Source organism: Procambarus clarkii, chromosome 49 (genome assembly GCF_040958095.1).
Source record: "Procambarus clarkii isolate CNS0578487 chromosome 49, FALCON_Pclarkii_2.0, whole genome shotgun sequence".
Classification (NCBI taxonomy): domain Eukaryota; kingdom Metazoa; phylum Arthropoda; class Malacostraca; order Decapoda; family Cambaridae; genus Procambarus; species Procambarus clarkii.
Window position 1 is genome coordinate 24,490,068 of NC_091198.1, and position 18,454 is coordinate 24,508,521.

The window sequence follows — 18,454 nt, forward strand, 5'->3', positions numbered from 1 at the left end:
CAGCACTTCTGGCAACACTTAATGTAGCACTTTTGGCAGCACTTCTCGCAGGACTTCTGGCAGCACTTCTGGCAAAACTTCGGGCAGCACTTCTGGCAACACCCCCCTCCCCATCCGGCCCGTTTGCGCCGTGAGGGGGCTTAGTGAACGGCTGCTGGAGTGTGATGCTCCGTGGGGCAGTTCTCTTTCCTTTTTTGGCCTTGCACTCCTGCTGCTGTCTTCTCTAATTGTGCCGGATCGCTTTTCCTTTTCCTTATGTTTCGTTTTTCTCCCCCTCTTCTCTTTCTGCTTGTCGTTTCCTGCCGACCTTTTGCTAGTTTTGGTTATTCCTTTGGACTTCGTCTATTTTGACGCCCGGGTGCTTGAGGAGGCATAGTCCTGCACCCGTAGAACTGTAGTACCCAACGTCGAGAGCGAGGGGAACCTTTTATTGTCACTCCCCCTTTCGTCGCTGAACCCGATCTCGACGGACTGACGGTTCTTAATAATAAGGTAACATTTGTGGGGCGTATACTCAAGACGCTCCCCTAGGAGGCCCCGGCATGATCGGCGATAGCTTCCTGTTGGGTGTCCTGCCTCTAATTGTGGCTCCATGGTGGGTATGGGGGCACATTCATGGATGAATTTCTCTCTTCGTCTCTATGTTGATGAATGTTTCTGTTGTACCCTCTCAGGCTCGTGGGGTGGGCGACCAATCCCCTGAGTCGGCCTGTATTGGAAGACCGGGCTTTGTAGCCCCCGCTGCGTTGGGCCCCGACCTTGCTCCTCCTTTGACCCTCCTGACTTCTTCCCCTAGCTCCCCTCCCTCCTCTGTGGTTGGGTCGAGCCTCAAGTCCCCAGTGGTGACCACTTCGTCCCCTGGTGCAGCTAAGTCTCTCATTGTGACTACTGCGCCTTTTAACCCCTCTCTCTCTCTCTCTGGGGGTTCTCAACGCTGTCCGCGCCATGGCCGCACTCGCTTGATTCCTTCCCGTACTGATATATCAGGCCTTGTTTGGTCCCGCTTCATGGGTCGAATACTTTGATCTCCTCCCTCTTGATTCTGCGCCTCCTGATGATTTCTCCCTCCATTGGTATCTTGTTGATTCCGTGGATGCCTCTGTTACCTTCAACCCCTCTCGTCTCGTACACGTGTCGTTGCTGCTCCTTCTCAGGGTGCAGCTTCCCACTTGGCTGCCTTGGCGAGATCCCTATTCGGGTCTCAAAGAATGCTCGGTTGAATGGCAGTGTTGGCACTATTCTCCTCCCGCCCCATGTTGCGACCGGTGTTCGGAATCTGCAGGATTGCCATGATGATATTCGGCATTCGGCATATGTCCTCCAGGTAGACTCGTTTACTCGTCCCCCTCGTGGTCGTCGCCGTCAACCCCTTCGGGTTTTGAAGATTACCTTTGATGGTAGGACCCATTAACCATCCTCTGTCATTCTTGCTGGTGCCAGGTGCTCTGTCCAGGAGTACATTCCTTCTCCTCAGCTTCGTAACAAGTGCTGGAGGTTTGGGCATGGTGCCCTCCGCTGCTCTGGGACTGTCTCTCTCTGTTCTTTGTGTGGGGGTGAAGGTCACTCTAAGTCGGAGTGCACTTTTTCCCAGGCTCGCTGCCTCAACTGCGGTGAGGCCCACCCTACCTTCTCCAGTGCCTGTATCCATTACAAGCTTGAGGCAGCCGTCCTCAACTTGAAGCACCGGGAGCGTTTATCTTTTCCTGAGGCGAGGCGCCAGGTTCGCCGGCTCCCGCCTTATGCTAACATCTCTTATGCTCGTGTGTTGCGCTCTTCCTCTCGTCCTTCCCACCTTCCTCAGACCCACAACCGTTTCCGGGCCTTGGATCCTGATACGCCCACTGCCCCCTCCTCTGTTCCTTTGAGTTCTGTCCCGAAGGGTCCCCCTCCTGGTCCTCTGTCTGGGGTTCCCCTTCTTTATGCCCGGTCTGTCATGTCTCCTGTGTCTTCTTCCTCGTCTCCCTCCGATCCTCCTTCCACTCCTTCTCCTCCATCTATTGACTCTCCCCACCACCTGTCAGTGTGGGCTGATGTCCATTGCTCTCCTACCGGCCATCGTGTGTGCTCTCGTTCAGCTTCTCCTGTTGAGACACTGGAATCCGTTGCCCAGTACGTAGTTGCTGAGACACCTGTCTCTTTAAGTCAGAAGCATAAGCCTGGCTCCTCTCCTTCCTCCTCCCCGGCAAGTAAGAAGGCTTCGCTTTCTTCCTCGGCCCCTACTTCTGACTCTATCGCCCCTTTCCCTCCCGTTTTGGTGGTTGTGCCTCCTGTTCCTGCTGTGGAGGTTTCTTTGGCCCCCACTTCCCTCTCGATTGCTGCCCTTGCTGAAGTGTGCTCCCCTCTTTCTACTCCCCATCTTCCTGCTGCTGTCCTTGACTACTCCTCTCGGTTGCCTCCTCCTCCTCCTCCTCCTCCTCCTCCTCCGGACCCCGCCCATCTGTTCTCCTGCTTCCTTCCCTCCGTTTTTGCTCAGTTTACCCATGCTCCCTAACCCTGACTTTGCTGACCCTGATCCCGACCCTGATCTTCTTTAACGTACTATGTTGCTCTTTCGCCTTTGTTTCTTCCTTGTTCTCTGTTGTTATCCTTTCTCTTCTCGTCGATGTCTATTCTTCAATGGAACGTTCGGGGTTATTACGCCAATTTCTTTGAACTCCAACTTCTGATTTCGCGATTTTCACCCCTTTGTGTCTGTCTCCAGGAGCCGATGCTTGGTGCTCGTCCTGGTTGATTTCGTGGCTATTCCTTTCTCTCTCCCCCCCCCCAAGCCGTTGCTGGGGCTCCTAACTCTTCTGCTCTCCTGATTCGCTCTGATGTTCCCTCTGTTCCCTTACTTTTTCCTTCGCCTCTCCATTGTTCAGCTGCTTATATCTTTGTGGGGAAATGGTACACCGTTTGTTCCATTTATCTCCCCCCGAGTGTCCCGCTTTCTCTTCCTGATCTGAAACACTTACTGGACTGAAACACTTGCCGGAGCCTGTGCTCCTGCTGGGTGATTTCAATTGTCGTCATTCCCTTTGGGGTGATGTTCTGACGAAGACCCGTGGTCGCCTTCTTGAGCCGTTTATCCTCTCTTCTTCCCTGTCTCTTCTGAATTCTGGTGTGCCCACACATTTGGTCTCTCGGACTCGCACCCTTTCCTGTCTTGATCTTTCTCTTTGCTCGTTTTCTCTTTACTTAGATTTCACGTGGCAGGTTCTTGATGACCTCCATGGCAGTGACCATTTCCCCATCCTTGTTACCTTTTTCTCTTTTCGCCCTCCCCTCTCCTTCCCTAGGTAGCATTTGCCAAAGCGGACTGGAACCTCTTTATCCTCAGTACTACTCTCTCTGGCCTCTCCCTTCTGCCTCTCCCTCTCTCTCTCCTCCTTTTCATGACACTGTCTTCGACGCTGCCCTCCACTCTATTCCTAACACTTCCTCTCGGGGTCCACGGAAGTGAGTTCCCTGGTGAAATGCAAACTGTGCTCGGGCTGTCCACTGTAAGCGTACAGCCTGGAAGAGACACCGCCGTCGGCAGACGGCCGATTCTTTTCTTTTCTTTCGGAAGGTGAGTGCGGTGGCCCCGTAGGGCCATCCATACGGCTAAACGTGAATGGTAGGGTATCTTATGTCTCCACCATTACGTCCGAAACTCCTCTGCCACAGATCTGCAAGCGTATTCGCAAGATAGCGGGTAAGTTCGTTCCCGATGTTTCACCGGTCCTTCACCTCTGTGGTACTCTTGTGACGGACCCGTTGCAGGTCGCTACCGAACTGGGTTCCCACTTTTCTTCTGTTAGCTCTGGTCTTCATCTTCCCCTATCTTTCCTTCTTCGTAAACCTGTCCTCGAGTCTCGTCCTTTAAATTTCTGCACTCGTCTTCGATTTCCCTATAATGATCCCTTCTCTCTCTCTCTGAACTTCGTTCTGCCCTGGCCCTCTGCGGTTCTACGGCGGCGGGCTCCGATGGTATTCATTATGAGATGCTTTGCCATCTCCCTCCGTGCACGTCTCAGTATTTACTGAGTCTGTTTAATCGGATCTGGGAGTCGTCGTTAGTCCCTGAGGACTGGCTCGATGCCGTTGTCCTCCCTGTTCGCAAACCAGGGTCTCTGGGAACATCCCCTAAGGACTTTCGCCCTATTGCCCTCACAAGTTGTGTCTACAAATTCTTTGAACGTATGGTTAACGTTCGTCTGATGTGGTTCCTGGAACACCATCACCTCCTCTCCCCTTCTCAATTTGGTTTCCGCAAGTGCCGCAGCACGACAGATGTCCTGGTGAACTTGGAGGTCTATATTCGTAATGCTTTTGCTGCGAAGACCTCCATTGTTGCCGTCCTTTTTGACTTAGAAAAGGCTTACAACACCACTTGGCGATATCATATTCTATCCCAGCTTCATTCTTTTGGCCTTCGTGTTCATCTCCCTCTCTTTCTTCGCAGCTTCCTCTCTCGTCGTTCCTTTCGGGTGCGCCTTGGTACCACTCTCTCTGCCTCTTTTCAGCAATACGAAGGTGTTCCCCAGGGTAGTGTTCTGAGCACTACTCTTTTTCTGGTTGCAATCAATGGTCTTCTTTCCTCTCTTCCTTCAGACGTCTTCTCCGCTCTCTATGTCGATGATCTTACCCTTTGCTGTCAGGGTGATGATTCGCCTCTCCTTCAATGCCGGCTTTAACTTGCGATTGATGCCGTGTCATCTTGGGCCACCGATTATGACTTCAAGTTCTCTACTACTAAGACTTGTGCCATGACTTTTACTCGGAAACGGGTCGTTCTTCGTCCCTCTTTGTCACTTTATGGTCATCCCCTTGAGTACAAAGATTCCGCGAAGCTTTTGGGGTTATTCCTTGACACTCGTTTGTCTTGGTCCCCCCATATCTCTTACCTCTGTGTTGAGTGCTCTAAGGCCCTTACCCTCCTTCGGGTATTGTCCCATACTTCTTGGGGAGCGGATAGGCGCACTCTCCTTGCTTTACATTCCTCTCTCGTCCTGTCTAAGCTCGATTATGGTTGCCCTGCTTACTCGTCTGCTTCTCCTACTACTCTTCACCGTCTTGATGCTTTGCACCATGCTGGGTTGCGCCTCAGTTCTGGTGCCTTTCGTTCGACTCCCGTCCTTAGCTTGTATGTTTACACTGGCTTCCTGTCTCGCCAGGACCGCCGTGATCGCTATCTTGCTCGGTCCTTACAACATCCTTCCTCTCGCCTCTGTCGTGCTTTAACTTTTACCCCTCCTGCTGTTCCTGTTCCTCTTCACCACCTCCCTCTTTCTGTCCGGTTATCTCGCTTACAAGATTCTCTTTCCGTTTGTATTTCTAATGTTTCTTCTCGTGTTGTTTCTTCTTTGCCCCCGTGGAGAGTCCCCCTTCCGCCGTTTTGTACATTCTTGACCCGCATCACTAAAGCTTTTACCCCTCCTACGGTTCTAAAACGCCTTTTCCTTGAGCACTTTTCTTCTCACTCCCGCTCCGTTTCTGTCTTCACCGATGGGTCTAAGTCTGCGGACGGTGTTGGCTACTCTGTTGTTTTTCCTGATCGCACTTATATGTGTCGCTTATATCTGGAGACTAGCATCTTCACAGCGGAGCTTTATGCTATTCTCTATGCTCTTCGTTTCCTGCTTTATCGTTGTCATTCTTCCTTTGTAGTTGTTGTTGACTCTCGTAGTGCTCAGGTCCTTTAATCTGGTTCATCCAGTAGTTCTCGAGATCCAGCATTGGCTGTTTCTTGTTCACAGTAAATTTAAGTTGGATGAGTTTTGTTGGGTTCCCAGCCATATTGGTGTGTCTGTAAATGAGCGTGCAGATGCTGCCGCCAAGGAAGCTGTCCGCTCTTGTTCCATCTCTTGTAAAGGTATTCCATTTTCTGACATTTACCCGGTTATCCATTCCTCCATTCTTACCCGTTGGCAGGCTTCTTGGTCGTCTGTTACTGGTAACAAACTTCGTACTCTTAAATGTTGTGTTTCCTCGTGGCCGTCCTCCTGCCACCGTAACCGGCGGTGGGAAATGGCTATGGCGAGGTAGCGTATTGGCCATACTCGCTTAACCCATGGTCACTTGATGGAGCGCCGCCCTGCTCCTTATTGTACCAATTGCATTGTCCCTCTTACGGTAATGCATGTTCTTCTTGAATGTCCTGACTTCCAGGACGAGCATGTGTCTTCCTTTCCGACCGCCCCTGACGGTCACCTGTCCCTTGATACAATTCTTGGTGACTCGGATACTTTTTATATCTTTCGCCTTATGCGTTTTTGTTCTCGTATTGGCATCCTTGGTGATATTTAGCGCCCTCTGATTATTCTGCACATTTGATGGTGCTACATAGCCTTCCCGGTTTGGTGCCTTCTTTTGATAATTGCTTACTTATGGCAGCACTTTTGGCAGCACTTCTGGCAGTACTTCTGGCAGTACTTCTGGCAGCACTTTTGGCAGCACTTCTCGCAGCACTTCTGGCAGTACTTCTGGCAGCACCTCTGGCGGTTCTTCTGGCAGCACTTTTGCCAGTACTTCTGGCAGCCAGATGTGACAGAATACCCCCGGGGACACTACAGTCAGGTGATGGTCTATACCCCCGGGGACACTACAGTCAGGTGATGGTCTATACCCCCGGGGACACTACAGTCAGGTGATGGTCAATACCCCCGGGGACACTACAGTCAGGTGATGGTCTATACCCCCGGGGACACTACAGTCAGGTGATGGTCTATACCCCCGGGGACACTACAGTCAGGTGATGGTCTATACCCCCGGGGACACTACAGTCAGGTGATGGTCAATACCCCCGGGGACACTACAGTCAGGTGATGGTCTATACCCCCGGGGACACTACAGTCAGGTGATGGTCTATACCCCCGGGGACACTACAGTCAGGTGATGGTCTATACCCCCGGGGACACTACAGTCAGGTGATGGTCTATACCCCCGGGGACACTACAGTCAGGTGATGGTCTATACCCCCGGGGACACAACAGTCAGGTGATGGTCTATACCCCCGGGGACACTACAGTCAGGTGATGGTCTATACCCCCGGGGACACTACAGTCAGGTGATGGTCTATACCCCCGGGGACACTAGTCAGGTGATGGTCTATACCCCCGGGGACACTACAGTCAGGTGATGGTCAATACCCCCGGGGACACTACAGTCAGGTGATGGTCTATACCCCCGGGGACACTACAGTCAGGTGATGGTCAATACCCCCGGGGACACTACAGTCAGGTGATGGTCAATACCCCCGGGGACACTACAGTCAGGTGATGGTCTATACCCCCGGGGACACTACAGTCAGGTGATGGTCTATAACCCCCGGGGACACTACAGTCAGGTGATGGTCTATACCCCCGGGGACACTACAGTCAGGTGATGGTCTATACTCCCGGGGACACTAGTCAGGTGATGGTCTATACCCCCGGGGACACTACAGTCAGGTGATGGTCTATACCCCCGGGGACACTACAGTCAGGTGATGGTCTATACCCCCGGGGACACTACAGTCAGGTGATGGTCTATACCCCCGGGGACACTACAGTCAGGTGATGGTCTATACCCCCGGGGACACTACAGTCAGGTGATGGTCAATACCCCCGGGGACACTACAGTCAGGTGATGGTCTATACCCCCGGGGACACTACAGTCAGGTGATGGTCTATACTCCCGGGGACACTAGTCAGGTGATGGTCTATACCCCCGGGGACACTACAGTCAGGTGATGGTCTATACCCCCGGGGACACTACAGTCAGGTGATGGTCTATACCCCCGGGGACACTACAGTCAGGTGATGGTCTATACCCCCGGGGACACTACAGTCAGGTGATGGTCTATACCCCCGGGGACACTACAGTCTGGTGATGGTCTATACCCCCGGGGACACTACAGTCAGGTGATGGTCTATACCCCCGGGGACACTACAGTCAGGTGATGGTCTATACCCCCGGGGACACTACAGTCAGGTGATGGTCTATACCCCCGGGGACACATGGGTAAAAGTTCACACCTTAACTTACTAGTGTAAAGCGCTAAATACAATGTTGACAGCGAAGAGAAATACAGAGAGTGAAAAAAACAATAGATGGGAGAGTGAGCCAAACAGTTAAGTGGTGTGGATGACAGATGGGCAAGAGGTGTGGGGAGTGAGCGGGAGCTCGTGTGTGGCCAAGATAGAAGCAGAATAAAAACTCCAGAAAAATAACAAAAAATGAGAATGGGATGGACGAGGTGTCTGGGGACGCGGGGACGTGTTGGGATAGTGTGACTGGGAATCGAACAGTGGGAAGATAGATGAATATTGAACTAGACGCAGTGTTATGTATCTCCCACCACAGCTATGACCAGTGTCCACACCTGCACCTCCCACCACAGCTATGACCAGTGTCCACACCTGCACCTCCCATCACAGCTATGACCAGTGTCCACACCTGCACCTCCCACCACAGCTATGACCAGTGACCACACCTGCACCTCCCACCACAGCTATGACCAGTGTCCACACCTGCACCTCCCACCACAGCTATGACCAGTGACCACACCTGCACCTCCCACCACAGCTATGACCAGTGACCACACCTGCACCTCCCACCACAGCTATGACCAGTGTCCACACCTGCACCTCCCACCACAGCTATGACCAGTGTCCACACCTCCACCTCCCACCACAGCTATGACCAGTGTCCACACCTGCTCCTCCCACCACAGCTATGACCAGTGTCCACACCTCCACCTCCCACCACAGCTATGACCAGTGTCCACACCTGCTCCTCCCACCACAGCTATGACCAGTGTCCACACCTCCACCTCCCACCACAGCTATCACCAGTGTCCACACCTCCACCTCCCACCACAGCTATCACCAGTGTCCACACCTCCACCTCCCACCACAGCTATGACCAGTGTCCACACCTGCACCTCCCACCACAGCTATCACCAGTGTCCACACCTCCACCTCCCACCACAGCTATCACCAGTGTCCACACCTGCACCTCCCACCACAGCTATGACCAGTGACCACACCTGCACCTCCCACCACAGCTATGACCAGTGACCACACCTGCACCTCCCACCACAGCTATGACCAGTGACCACACCTGCACCTCCCACCACAGCTATGACCAGTGTCCACACCTCCACCTCCCACCACAGCTATGACCAGTGACCACACCTGCACCTCCCACCACAGCTATGACCAGTGACCACACCTGCACCTCCCACCACAGCTATGACCAGTGACCACACCTGCACCTCCCACCACAGCTATGACCAGTGTCCACACCTGCACCTCCCACCACAGCTATGACCAGTGACCACACCTGCACCTCCCACCACAGCTATGACCAGTGACCACACCTGCACCTCCCACCACAGCTATGACCAGTGACCACACCTGCACCTCCCACCACAGCTATGACCAGTGTCCACACCTTCTCCTCTCAAACTTAGCCACTTAGAGAAGTAGTGAAATAATTACTTAGTTTTACGCAGAAATATTATGTACATATATGTACATGTTAAACATACGATTCAAGTATTTTAAATGTTATATTTTAATTTATTTTAAACGAAATGCTGTTGATATTGGCCCGGAGTTTTGAAGTGCTTCAAGACCCCGGGCCAATGCAGAAGCAGGAGCGAGTGACCCTGCAACAGGACCGGGAGCCCAGAAGAACATAAACTGCCAACATGTCACACTCTTAATTTACTACCCTATTATATAGGACCCCAATGGAAAGGCGTATGCCTTTCCATTGGAGACTTTCAGCGCCGTGGAGAGGGGGGACCTGCTGCATGGGTAACATCTTCTCCCCCGAATCAACCTACCCTGGCTTTGTGCCCTAGTGAGACCACTCCAAATTAGGCCAACACCAGAGTGCAACTCCATAGTCTCCTGAGACTGATGGACCCTACTAATACTCCATGTGTCATTCATCCATGTCACCTACCACCCTACCATTAGAGGATGTAAACAGGTGCTACACTGAAGAATTTGTCTGTGAGAATGTGAGGTGAGACCTTACGAAACGCATCACTAGGCGTCAGACCCAATTAATAAGTAAATATTAATTTTGGACAGTTAATTTTTAATCTTCCAGCTTAAGTGAAGAAAAACATGAGGAATATCGAGAAGATTCAAATAACTCCCGGTGGTGAGGTGTGGTGAGAAGATAACAACCCCCAGTGATCGTGCTCGCCTCACAGCAGTGCAGGCTCCCCATGCAGGGGATTTCTTTTTGGCTGTGAAAGGCATATATCTTGATCCGCAGGAGCTCCGTTTGCAGTCGCTCTCTGCCTCGCAGCCCTTATCCACACCGTCCCCTCGTGCTCCCCATCATTTTCCCCTTCCCGACGTCCTCCCCACCATCCCCCACTCCCCCGTTCCTTCGTCCTCCCCATCATTCCCCATTCCTCCATCCGCTGCAATATAAGGAATTAACATCATCAACAACAACAATAAGTGGTCGGACACCTCGGTGTCTAGACACACACCACCTCCCTCCACCCTCTAGTACCCGAGCCACCTGGACACCTGCTGTCTGGGGGCCAACGCCACACACACCAGTTGACCAGCCACTCACTGCTTGTTTAAGACTACCGGCCGATGGTAACCTGCAACACCTACACTAATCCTGACCCGCATATATAAGTAGCTCACCGACGGCCAGTCCTCAGAATGCACTTCGTGTTCTCAGCAGCAACGTATATTGTAGCAGTCCCACGAAACAGACGTAGTTTGTTCAGTTTGTGTATAGTGTATTGTTTTGCACTTCTCTTTTGATATTAACCTAACTGTCACATGTTTATATTTCTTTTATATATTATATATTGCGTTCTCGCCAAGTTAATAAGGGCTTTGTTTTGTTTGTTATTAAATTCATTTTGTTATATTAAATATTTTAAGTGTTTCTTCTCTTTATTTTACCTGAAGGTCTCACAGTGTAGAGGTCACTAGCAGTTTTATTTACTTTATTTTTTTTATTTAATGTGATTGGCACAATACCAGCCAGAATAGCCACTGCTCTATTTTTCAGATTACCGTCACATTTAATTGGGGGCTTGTCCGGGGACAAACCTTCTAAACCTGGTAGGGACTACCACCTGGTAGTCCTACCAGCCGACGGCCAGATATCATGCGTCTGGTCCATGGCCCTCTCTCACACTACGGCTTTAACAAGACTTACTACACCTTGGAACAGGACTGCTACTGGTCAGGTATGGTTCGTGACATCAAGACCTTTGTAAATACTTGCCACACGTGTCAGATACCGCTGACACCACTGATTCAGGTACCGGTGTCTTCTGAACCGTTCAGCCGTCAACAACAATGTCGGGCCTCTGTTCAAGACAAGCTCAGGTAACTTGCATATCAGTAATATCCCATGTCCTATCACCAGGTTCCCTATCACCGACTCGGCCATGACGATACAAAAGCCGACCCACCCAGAACTCTACTGAATTCACTGGAAGGTTCTGGAGGCCCGTATTGGTGCCCAAGCAGGAGTTTTATGACTGACCCGCCTACACTCTGGCCTGAGAGTAAAGGTGTCCACACCCTTAGTTCGCTTCTTAAGCAGCAGTCAAGGAAAAGGCTCACCTACCTCATTTAAGTTCCATACGTTGGAGTAAATGGTAGAGCAACGGTCTCGCTTAATACAGGTCGGCGTTCAATCCCCGACCGTCCAAGTGGTTGAGCACCATTCCTCCCCCCCCCAACAATCCCATCAAAAATCCTTATGCTGACCCCTTCCCAGTGCTATATAGTTGCAATGTCTAGCGGCTTTCTCCTTATAGTGCCGTTCCCTTCCATACCTTGCAGCATCAGGCAAGAAACACCTCAGAAATACACACACAAAACTGCAAACTGTTTCGTTGAAAGCTCAATAGATGAGAGACGGACTCAGCGAGCACCGTTTATTAAAGAGTTACCTTGTTTATGGATCTGGTGTCCAAGGCGTTAAGGCGGCCGGATATTGGAGCAGCAGCAGGCTCCACGGCCGCTCTGGCTACACCTCGCCCTCGGGGAATGTGCGGATACAAATATCCAGCGAAGTGTGCCGACATTTTCAAATATGACCCGCGTCGTTTGAGGGGTTCCTTGGGCGGCCCGTACCTCAGGTTATTGTCTCAGCGCTGCCAGGTGCTCAGGGCTCAGGGCCACGTGGTAGCGAGAGTTCTTGACGGATCATTTTTAAGGCGTGAGTTGGCAACTGTGGCCTCGGATACGAGCCTATACGGGTGTTTGGTGAGAGGAAGTGTCGGTAGTGTTCCGTGTTCCATCACTGTGTTCCGTGGTACCGTAGTGTTCCGTGTTCCACCACTGTGTTCCGTGGTACCGTAGTGTTCCACCACTGTGTTCCGTGTTCCACCACCGTGTTCCGTGGTACCGTAGTGTTCCGTGTTCCACCACCGTGTTCCATGGTACCGTAGTGTTCCGTGTTCCACCACTGTGTTCCGTGGTACTGTAGTGTTCCGTGTTCCACCACTGTTTCGTAGGTACCGTAGTGTTCCACCACTGTGTTCCGTGTTCCACCACCGTGTTCCGTGGTACCGTAGTGTTCCGTGTTCCACCACTGTTCCGTGGTACCGTAGTGTTCCACCACTGTGTTCCGTGTTCCACCACCGTGTTCCGTGGTACTGTAGTGTTCCGTGTTCCACCACTGTTCCGTGGTACCGTAGTGTTCCACCACTGTGTTCCGTGTTCCACCACCGTGTTCCGTGGTACCGTAGTGTTCCGTGTTCCACCACCGTGTTCCGTGGTACCGTAGTGTTCCGTGTTCCACCACTGTGTTCCGTGGTACTGTAGTGTTCCGTGTTCCACCACTGTTTCGTGGTACCGTAGTGTTCCGTGTTCCACCACTGTGTTCCGTGGTACCGTAGTGTTCCGTGTTCCACCACTGTGTTCCGTGGTACCGTAGTGTTCCGTGTTCCACCACTGTGTTCCGTGGTACCGTAGTGTTCCATGTTCCATCACTGTGTTCCGTGGTACCATAGTGTTCCGTGTTCCACAACTGTGTTCCGTGGTACCCTAGTGTTCCGTGTTCCGCCACTGTGTTCTGTAGTGTTTCGTGTTCCACCACCGTGTTCCGTGGTACCGTAGTGTTCCGTGTTCCACCACCGTGTTCTGTGGTACCGTAGTGTTCCGTGTTCCACCACTGTGTTCCGTGGTACCGTAGTGTTCCATGTTCCACCACTGTGTTCCGTGGTACCGTAGTGTTCCATGTTCCACCACTGTGTTCTGTAGTGTTCCGTGTTCCACCACCGTGTTCCGTGGTACCGTAGTGTTCCATGTTCCACCACTGTGTTCCGTGGTACCGTAGTGTTCCGTGTTCCACCACTGTGTTCTGTAGTGTTCCGTGTTCCACCACCGTGTTCCGTGGTACCGTTGTGTTCCGTGTTCCACCACCGTGTTCTGTGGTACCGTAGTGTTCCGTGTTCCACCACTGTGTTCCGTGGTACCGTAGTGTTCCGTGTTCCACCACTGTGTTCCGCGTTCCACCACCGTGTTCCGTGTTCCACCACCGTGTTCCGTGGTACCGTAGTGTTCCGTGTTCCACCACCGTGTTCCGTGGTACCGTAGTGTTCCGTGTTCCACCACTGTGTTCCGTGTTCCACCACCGTGTTCCGTGGTACCGTAGTGTTCCGTGTTCCACCACCGTGTTCCGTAGTACTGTAGTGTTCCGTGTTCCACCACCGTGTTCCGTGGTACCGTAGTGTTCCGTGTTCCACCACCGTGTTCTGTGGTACCGTAGTGTTCCGTGTTCCACCACTGTGTTCCGTGGTACCGTAGTGTTCCGTGTTCCACAACTGTGTTCCGTGGTACCGTAGTGTTCCGTGTTCCACCACTGTATTCCGTAGTGTTCCGTGTTCCACCACCGTGTTCCGTGGTACCGTAGTGTTCCGTGTTCCACCACCGTGTTCTGTGGTACCGTAGTGTTCCGTGTTCCACCACTGTGTTCCGTGGTACCGTAGTGTTCCGTGTTCCACCACTGTGTTCCATGGTACCGTAGTGTTCTGTGTTCCATCACTGTGTTCCGTGGTACCGTAGTGTTCCGTGTTCCACCACTGTGTTCCGTAGTGTTCCGTGTTCCACCACCGTGTTCCGTGGTACCGTAGTGTTCCGTGTTCCACCACCGTGTTCTGTGGTACCGTAGTGTTCCGTGTTCCACCACTGGGTTCCGTGGTACCGTAGTGTTCCGTGTTCCACCACTGTGTTCCGTAGTGTTCCGTGTTCCACCACCGTGTTCCGTGGTACCGTAGTGTTCCGTGTTCCACCACCGTGTTCTGTGGTACCGTAGTGTTCCGTGTTCCACCACCGTGTTCTGTGGTACCGTAGTGTTCCATGTTCCACCACTGTGTTCCGAGGTACCGTAGTGTTCCGTGTTCCACCACTGTGTTCTGTAGTGTTCCGTGTTCCACCACCGTGTTCCGTGGTACCGTAGTGTTCCGTGTTCCACCACCGTGTTCCGTGGTACCGTAGTGTTCCGTGTTCCACCACTGTGTTCCGTGGTACCGTAGTGTTCCGTGTTCCACCACTGTGTTCCGTGGTACCGTAGTGTTCCGTGTTCCATCACTGTGTTCCGTGGTACCGTAGTGTTTCGTGTTCCACCACCGTGTTCCGTGGTACCGTAGTGTTCCGTGTTCCACCACCGTGTTCTGTGGTACCGTAGTGTTCCGTGTTCCACCACTGTGTTCCGTGGTACCGTAGTGTTCCATGTTCCACCACTGTGTTCCGTGGTACCGTAGTGTTCCATGTTCCACCACTGTGTTCTGTAGTGTTCCGTGTTCCACCACCGTGTTCCGTGGTACCGTAGTGTTCCATGTTCCACCACTGTGTTCCGTGGTACCGTAGTGTTCCGTGTTCCACCACTGTGTTCTGTAGTGTTCCGTGTTCCACCACCGTGTTCCGTGGTACCGTTGTGTTCCGTGTTCCACCACCGTGTTCTGTGGTACCGTAGTGTTCCGTGTTCCACCACTGTGTTCCGCGTTCCACCACCGTGTTCCGTGTTCCACCACCGTGTTCCGTGGTACCGTAGTGTTCCGTGTTCCACCACCGTGTTCCGTGGTACCGTAGTGTTCCGTGTTCCACCACTGTGTTCCGTGTTCCACCACCGTGTTCCGTGGTACCGTAGTGTTCCGTGTTCCACCACCGTGTTCCGTGGTACTGTAGTGTTCCGTGTTCCACCACCGTGTTCCGTGGTACCGTAGTGTTCCGTGTTCCACCACCGTGTTCTGTGGTACCGTAGTGTTCCGTGTTCCACCACTGTGTTCCGTGGTACCGTAGTGTTCCATGTTCCACAACTGTGTTCCGTGGTACCGTAGTGTTCCGTGTTCCACCACTGTATTCCGTAGTGTTCCGTGTTCCACCACCGTGTTCCGTGGTACCGTAGTGTTCCGTGTTCCACCACCGTGTTCTGTGGTACCGTAGTGTTCCGTGTTCCACCACTGTGTTCCGTGGTACCGTAGTGTTCCGTGTTCCACCACTGTGTTCCGTGGTACCGTAGTGTTCCTTGTTCCATCACTGTGTTCCGTGGTACCGTAGTGTTCCGTGTTCCACCACTGTGTTCCGTAGTGTTCCGTGTTCCACCACCGTGTTCCGTGGTACCGTAGTGTTCCGTGTTCCACCACCGTGTTCTGTGGTACCGTAGTGTTCCGTGTTCCACCACTGTGTTCCGTGGTACCGTAGTGTTCCGTGTTCCACCACTGTGTTCCGTAGTGTTCCGTGTTCCACCACCGTGTTCCGTGGTACCGTAGTGTTCCGTGTTCCACCACCGTGTTCTGTGGTACCGTTGTGTTCCGTGTTCCACCACCGTGTTCTGTGGTACCGTAGTGTTCCATGTTCCACCACTGTGTTCCGAGGTACCGTAGTGTTCCGTGTTCCACCACTGTGTTCTGTAGTGTTCCGTGTTCCACCACCGTGTTCCGTGGTACCGTAGTGTTCCGTGTTCCACCACCGTGTTCCGTGGTACCGTAGTGTTCCGTGTTCCACCACCGTGTTCCGTGGTACCGTAGTGTTCCGTGTTCCACCACTGTGTTCCGTGCTACCGTAGTGTTCCGTGTTCCACCACTGTGTTCCGTGGTACCGTAGTGTTCCGTGTTCCATCACTGTGTTCCGTGGTACCGTAGTGTTCCGTGTTCCACCACTGTGTTCCGTAGTGTTCCGTGTTCCACCACCGTGTTCCGTGGTACCGTAGTGTTACGTGTTCCACCACCGTGTTCTGTGGTACCGTAGTGTTCCGTGTTCCACCACTGTGTTCCGTGGTACCGTAGTGTTCCGTGTTCCACCACTGTGTTCTGTAGTGTTCCGTGTTCCACCACCGTGTTCCGTGGTACCGTAGTGTTCCGTGTTCCACCACCGTGTTCCGTGGTACCGTAGTGTTCCGTGTTCCACCACCGTGTTCCGTGGTACCGTAGTGTTCCGTGTTCCACCACTGTGTTCCGTGGTACCGTAGTGTTCCGTGTTCCACCACTGTGTTCCGTGGTACCGTAGTGTTCCGTGTTCCATCACTGTGTTCCGTGGTACCGTAGTGTTCCGTGTTCCACCACTGTGTTCCGTAGTGTTCCGTGTTCCACCACCGTGTTCCGTGGTACCGTAGTGTTACGTGTTCCACCACCGTGTTCTGTGGTACCGTAGTGTTCCGTGTTCCACCACTGTGTTCCGTGGTACCGTAGTGTTCCGTGTTCCACCACTGTGTTCCGTAGTGTTCCGTGTTCCACCACCGTGTTCCGTGGTACCGTAGTGTTCCGTGTTCCACCACCGTGTTCTGTGGTACCGTAGTGTTCCGTGTTCCACCACCGTGTTCTGTGGTACCGTAGTGTTCCATGTTCCACCACTGTGTTCCGAGGTACCGTAGTGTTCCGTGTTCCACCACTGTGTTCTGTAGTGTTCCGTGTTCCACCACCGTGTTCCGTGGTACCGTAGTGTTCCGTGTTCCACCACCGTGTTCCGTGGTACCGTGGTGTTCCGTGTTCCACCACTGTGTTCCGTGGTGAAGCAGGAGCATGCCACCAGGGATCGTTGAGTTGCAATAGGACAACAGTCCGATTACTGTCCAAGTCATACCTTGCTGTGACTACTGTCCGAGTCATACCTTGCTGTGACTACTGTCCAAGTCATACCTTGCTGTGACTGCTGTCCGAGTCATACCTTGCTGTGACTGCTGTCCAAGTCATACCTTGCTGTGACTGCTGTCCAAGTCATACCTTGCTGTGACTACTGTCCGAGTCATACCTTGCTGTGACTACTGTCCGAGTCATACCTTGCTGTGACTGCTGTCCGAGTCATACCTTGCTGTGACTGCTGTCCAAGTCATACCTTGCTGTGACTGCTGTCCGAGTCATACCTTGCTGTGACTACTGTCCGAGTCATACCTTGCTGTGACTACTGTCCGAGTCATACCTTGCTGTGACTACTGTCCAAGTCATACCTTGCTGTGACTGCTGTCCAAGTTGTACCTTGCTGTGACTACTGTCCGAGTCATACCTTGCTGTGACTGCTGTCCAAGTCATACCTTGCTGTGACTGCTGTCCGAGTCATACCTTGCTGTGACTGCTGTCCAAGTCATACCTTGCTGTGACTACTGTCCGAGTCATACCTTGCTGTGACTGCTGTCCAAGTCATACCTTGCTGTGACTGCTGTCCGAGTCATACCTTGCTGTGACTGCTGTCCAAGTCATACCTTGCTGTGACTGCTGTCCAAGTCATATCTTGCTGTGACTACTGTGCAAGTCATACCTTGCTGTGACTGCTGTCCGAGTTGTACCGTGCTGTGACTGCTGTCCAAGTCATACCTTGCTGTGACTGCTGTCCGAGTTGTACCATGCTATGACTGCTGTCCAAGTCATACCTTGCTGTGACTGCTGTCCGAGTTGTACCATGCTGTGACTGCTGTCCAAGTCATACCTTGCTGTGACTGCTGTCCAAGTTGTACCTTGCTGTGACTGCTGTCCAAGTCATACCTTGCTGTGACTGCTGTCCGAGTTGTACCATGCTGTGACTGCTGTCCAAGTCATACCTTGCTGTGACTACTGTCCGAGTTGTACCTTGCTGTGACTGCTGTCCAAGTCATACCTTGCTGTGACTGCTGTCCGAGTTGTACCATGCTGTGACTGCTGTCCAAGTCATACCTTGCTGTGACTACTGTCCGAGTCATACCTTGCTGTGACTACTGTCCAAGTCATACCTTGCTGTGACTACTGTCCAAGTCATACCTTGCTGTGACTGCTGTCCGAGTCATACCTTGCTGTGACTGCTGTCCAAGTCATACCTTGCTGTGACTGCTGTCCAAGTCATACCTTGCTGTGACTACTGTCCGAGTCATACCTTGCTGTGACTACTGTCCGAGTCATACCTTGCTGTGACTGCTGTCCGAGTCATACCTTGCTGTGACTGCTGTCCAAGTCATACCTTGCTGTGACTGCTGTCCGAGTCATACCTTGCTGTGACTACTGTCCGAGTCATACCTTGCTGTGACTACTGTCCGA